Source organism: Maniola hyperantus, chromosome Z (genome assembly GCF_902806685.2).
Source record: "Maniola hyperantus chromosome Z, iAphHyp1.2, whole genome shotgun sequence".
Classification (NCBI taxonomy): domain Eukaryota; kingdom Metazoa; phylum Arthropoda; class Insecta; order Lepidoptera; family Nymphalidae; genus Maniola; species Maniola hyperantus.
Window position 1 is genome coordinate 10,350,685 of NC_048564.1, and position 6,445 is coordinate 10,357,129.

Consider the following 6,445-nt stretch of genomic DNA (forward strand, 5'->3'; position numbering starts at 1 on the left):
TATTCTTGTGAATAGTCAACCTATTATTTTCAAAGGTTATCCCAAATCCGGAGTTTTCAATTTTATTTACTGACAGCAGATTACACCGCAGGTCTGGCACAAACAGCACATTTTTCAATTTAACCTCCTTTGTATAAATAACACCTAACTCATATGCATTTAACACCTCACCGTCCTTGGCAATATTAATTTTAATAGGGGTCTCTAACTTCTCGATCCTACTAAAATATTCTCTTTTGTTAACCAGATGATCCGTAGCCCCAGAATCAACTATAAACTCTATTTTTCTGGAACTTTCCTGTGTTACTAATGCTTCTGAAGATGTCATAAAGGAAACCTCATCTTCTCTTTCCTTCTGAACAATATTAGCTGAGCCTTGTGCTTTTCTAAAACGGCACTGAGCCTTCCGGTGGCCCCGCTTCCCGCAATTATAACAGTTAAATGGGAAACTGCTGGTGCTGCTGCTTGGCAAATTATTAAATTTCTTATTATTCTGTTTCTTTCTTTGATTCAATATAAATGCATCACTCTCCTCTTGAGTTCCAAAACCTATTCTTTTAATTTCTTCATCTAATAATCTTTTCTTAATAAATTCTAACGTAATATCTGAACTATTTAAGGTTTCTATCACCGTAACTACATATTGGAATGCCGGAGGCATAGCCAATAACATGTAGCAACAGACTTCACTCTCACTAGGTTGAGCGCCCGATTCTTTTAATTCTCTTACCAGTTTTTCAAAAACAATGAAATAGTTTTCAAGACCTTCCACTCCATCATATTTCTGGGTTAACAATCTTTTTCTTGTAATTAACTGTGACGCTATACCTTTCCTTGCAAAAGTATCATCAAGTTTCTTCAATAATTCTTTTGACGTTTTACACTCCTTGATTATTTCCAAATGAGTATCACTACACTAGCGGCACGCTATGATGGCCGGTTTGACACATTACAATAGTGATGTGGAATGTCAATTTATTCTCGAACAAAAAACAATTAAGTTTTGTTTTTGTACCTGATTAAATAGGTTTAATAAAACAAAAATGTATATGTTTATTTAATTTATTTGAACGAACTGAATATTTGAACGAAAATGAATATACATACTTTATATGCACACAAGAAACATATGAATACAAAAGATACCGAAAAAGGTGCCACAAAAGGCCATAATTAATCAGATTCGTCCATACTACTATTTTCACTGTCGTCACTGCTATCATCACATACATTAATAATTATATGTTCGTTTTCTATAATATTATCTATTTTCACATCTCTTTCATAATCTTCCCTTATTAATTTAACAGTTCTATTCACAACCTTTTCCCAGTCTCCTTTAGTCACATGTTCACAAGCTTCTTCTAATAATTTTAGCATTTTTTTTGTGGTAAATGGGGGTTCTGTATTGTGTCTTGCAGCATATCCCTTAATTTGAGCCCACACCAACTCAATCGCATTATACTCACAATGGTAAGGCGGTAACCGTATAACTCTGTGCCCATGTTCTAATGCTATTTCGTCAATGACGTATCGGATCTTGGTTGGTTTGTTTTCTTTTAAAAGACGTACTAATTCCGCTTTTAACATATTCATGTTTGCATCTACGCCATTTTTACGAAGCCATGCGACGATATCAGCTTTCTTTTGGGATTGGGCAGGTGGCTTGTCAATTTGCATCGAGTGGTATGGGGCGTTGTCCATAATTATAATAGATGGTTCAGGGAGGCTACACAACATTGAGGTAAACCATTCAGTAAACTTTTCTCCATTCATGTCTTCATGATAGTCTCCAGTGGTTTTTGACGCAAAAGCCATGAGAGAACCTTCGACAAACCCGTTGATGGTTCCGGCGTGACAAATTATAAGTCGCGATCCTTTTCCTACAGGAACTTTGGAAGTAGATGCTGCTGTGTCATCGTTCCAAGAACGGCCTACAGTATGGTTAGCATTAAGCCATGTTTCATCCAAGAACACAACATTTTGCCAATTTTTGATTTCTTTCACTTGCCGTAAAAAAGTATACCTTGCCATCGCTATATCAAATCTTTCCATCAATATTTTGCGTTTGTTACATTTTTTGTATCGAAATCCAATGGTCTTCAAAATCTTCGTTAAAGAACTTTCCCCACCGAAGAATAATCCAGCTTCCTTCAGTGAATGCACCAACTTTTTTCTTGTTGGATACTCCTTCTGTAAATAGTAGCCGTAAACATGTCTTCGGATAGCATCGGCATCAAAGCTATCGATGCCTACGACTGGTTTTGCTCGTTTTCTCTTTTTTGGTGTGTGAAGTTTATTTTCTTCTGTGCCAGTCTCGCCATATTTTTTTTTAGTTATCCGTCTAACAGTTCGTTGTCCAATATTAAGCGCATCAGCTACGCGTTCAACCACTGACGTTATAGGTAAAATTGGCCCTCCATTTTGAGCTTCACGATCGAAATAGTTACGAAGGCGTATTAGGAACTCACGTGTCTGACTATTTAGAACAGTTCTCTGCGTACGTTCGGTCATATCGACGAAATCCACAACAAAGGGCTTGAACAGAGTCCAAATTAACGAGCAAGGGTCAACAGTAATGCAGTATCAATATTTGAAATCCAAAGCCAGGTCAAAACTATATCACAATCGCATTGCACTGACAGTTTATACTTTTCGAAGCAACGTCAATTCGAAACTGCTTTGTTTTGCATTGAGCATTGACGCGAGTTTGCCGGAGGTAGTAGTTGTGCTAGCCAGCGATCCTATGTGACGATCGTATTAGATTCCATTTTTAAAAATTTATTGATATTTTTTTGCGATTTCAGAGGTTTGTCCACATAGTGAAAATTGTTCATATTCACAAGTACATTCACCCCTTAAATGGTGCAAACTGATTTTTCTACACTTGTATACATTTAAGAAATCAATTTAATAAATAAATTTTGAGTCCTAAACCTAAAACTACATTCGATAAAATTTATGAATCTCTGCACATCACTATCGTCAATAAAGTAATACAATTATTTCCTTCAAAGTCGTTATCAATTAATACGGAACTTCATGAGCGGACAAACGTCAAACCGGCCATCATAGCGTGCCGCTAGTTTAATGCATTGGACCAGAATGTCCATGCATTTTCCTTCCTTCGTAGAATCCGGCTTTTCTTCTGATTCTGACGAAAATACGTAACTGTATAGATTTTGCGCTTGCAATACAATCTTTATTCTAAACAACCAGTTACTATAATTTGAGCCGGCAAATGGCGTGACGCCATACTTGTTCTTTTTGTCGTGTTCCTCCATTTCGCGGCGTGGCGTTCTTTTCTTTTCTTTTTTTTTTTTTAATTTCTTCTGGCGTGACCTGGGCCCATAACCATGATAGGTGTACTTGGAGGATTCTTGTAGCCAGTAAAACTTCAGCCTTCTATATTAAAGACACTTTAATTTCTATTTCTATTAATAATTAGGATACACGACAAAAGCATGGTTGCACTTAGTGCAGACCACAGACAACGACTGACTTAGAAATTCTGAGTTGCCATAATACAGTTCAACACAATACTCAGATAAGTACCTACCTACTCAGTCGTTTAAAATATCACAATTGAAAACTCGATCGAAGTGGGTTGGTTGTAATCGCTAAAGGTGATCGCATTCCAAAAAAAAACCGGCCAAGTGCGTGGCGGGCCACCCGCAGTGTTGGGTTCCGTAGTCACAATCCTCGAAAAACCTGTGAACCCTACTTAACCATGAAAGTTTTCCTTTATAAAATCGATTACATTTTCTACTGCTGTGAATTTTTTCACGTTCCTATATATATACTACCATTTGGCTGATAGAAGAGGGGGGGGGGGAGCGGGGGAACACTTGACTCTAATAAAAATTAGCACTTTAAAACATCATATTTTAAAAACGGATCTAGAAATTGGAAAATGATGTTCCCACACCTACAGTATTTTTAAAATACCTATTCAACGATACCCCACACTATGGGATAGACGAGAAAAAAATAATTCATCCCCACTTTACATGTAGAGCTACCCTAAAAAAAATACTTATTTATCAAAATTTTATTTCACCACTAGTCGGCGTTATTAATATTAATTATTATACCCATGCCAAATTACAGATTTCTAGCACTTATAGTCTCTGAGATTAACCGAGGAAGGATGGACTGTGTTTAATAATAGAAAAGTACCTAAAGAATAATTTAATCCGGCTCCGTTGGAACCTATCGTTACTAAGATCTATTACTGAACAATGCGCAGTTGGTATACGCCTCGTGTTCAGATTGAACTACATAGGTACCTATTTGTTTTGCGCGCACTATACCTTGAAAACCACGTGCAACACAGTGGCATGTGGAAGTCGCAACAAGAACTATGTCCAGCAGTGGACGTCTTTCAGTTGACGGCGATGATGATGATACCTTGAATGTGTTAAATTGGACTAGCTTACGTGAGGCCCATTAGGACACCTCTCTAGGCATACCTCGATGTCACAACAATACAAGTACTACACTCCTCCAACATTCCAGGTCCGCTGTTGGGACTTTGTTCGATTGATCAACAAGGGAGCAGAGTGTAAGGTTGGGGATTCGGGTAGTCAGGTCGGGCGACCTTAGAGTTGGGTCAGGGGGTTTGATAGTCATGGGGCCAGGGAGACGATCAGTCGGTCGGCAAGTTGGAGGTCGGGGGATCATGAGGCTGTGAACTCGTAAGTTCGTGATGTCAATAAGCGTGAAGACGAAAGTATCCGCAGTTAGAGTGCAAAATTGCAGTTTGGATGTATTTATTGTGCAGTTGGCACAACTGCATCGCAACTGTCGAAAGACTGCGCAGTCCACGTGCAATCGGCACTGTGTGCCCGGCGGCATTGTGATAAGTTGTCAGTCGTTGTTTAATCCTATTTTGTGCTTTTGAATAGTTTCACCTTTAAATAGTTTTATTATACATATTACTAGCTTATTCCGCGGATACGTCCGCGTAGCTTACGTTAGGTTTTTAGAGATCCCCTTGGAATTCCCCAAAGTCCACCCGAGCGTAACCGGGACGGATCAGCTAGTAGTAGGTACCTACTTAATTAATGGTGAGGAAACAGTAAAAATAAAAATATAAGGATTTGATCTAAAAAATTTATTTAATGAATGAGGCGACTATGTGCACATTGAAAACACTTGTTATTTTACAAGACCGCTTGTACACTATTTACAACACCCGCGTTACGTTGCCTTCCCTCGGCATGCGCCTGCCGCATCAAATCTTCCGCTTACATTAACACACTGTACATAAGTAGTTTGTACAATTTAACGATAAAATTAATTTCTAACATGCTAAGTTTTTAAAACATTGGAAATATTGATCATAATACTTAAACGGATAGTGGTATAAGATGTTAATCTCTTAAAGTTATTACTTATTGACTAAGACATAAATAATAATCATATAATATGTATTATATTTCTCTTAACCTAATGACTGGTACGAGTCCTCAGCCATGCATTTTTAACTAACACTTGTATAAATTTTTGCGGCTGTGGCACATAAAGTTGTCTATCGTGTATAGCGCAATTTAAAGGTGTACTGTTTTTTTACATACATATAACACAATTCAACATTGAGAGCTACCTGAATAATTAAACGTTAAATACCAATGCTTGTGTCTAGGCTTAGTAGCCGCTACTTAATAAAAAAGTTTATTTCTTCAGTAGAGTAAAAGATTCAGAGATCAGAGTCGGCTCTGTCGAAATCTACCATAATGTGCTATATCTGCTTACGTACATTTAACACATAAACGTATCAACAACACCCATCTTTAGTAATTACAACAAAGTAAGTTACATTTCCATACAACACTTATAATAATCAACACTCAGTAAATTAAAATACTCAATATCATGCTGCGCTCAAAGCACGAAATCTTAATAACACAACTATAATATAGTACCACAAATCATTACACTCCTACGAAAATATCCTTTATACATACCTACAGCAATATTATTAAAATATTTTACTAATTCAAAGAGTGTATCTACAAAATGTATGTACAGTAAAATAATTAAAATTGATTTTTTTATTTCCAGTCAATGGAATCTCCATTTAAAAGCCTTTACTACAGTCATAATATTTATGTTAAAGATATAAATCAAATCACAGTAACAAGGTAATGATCGACAACTGTTTTAGTGTGATGTTAGTTCTCTTCTCGCACACAGCTTGTGCGTAAGACATTCGCAAACCGCCAACATTCAAGCAGGATAAGCAATCAAATGCGACAAAATAGCCACAAGCTAACCTAACGAATTTATTAGTTTCAATATGGATACACACGAGTCGGAAGACAATTCAAGTGTGATTTTGTTGTTTGCTAATTTTATTTTGCCAAATGATTGTTTAATGCATTTAATGACTAATAAATTATCATAAATAATTTAAGGATTGACAGATCAGACAGTTCTTCGT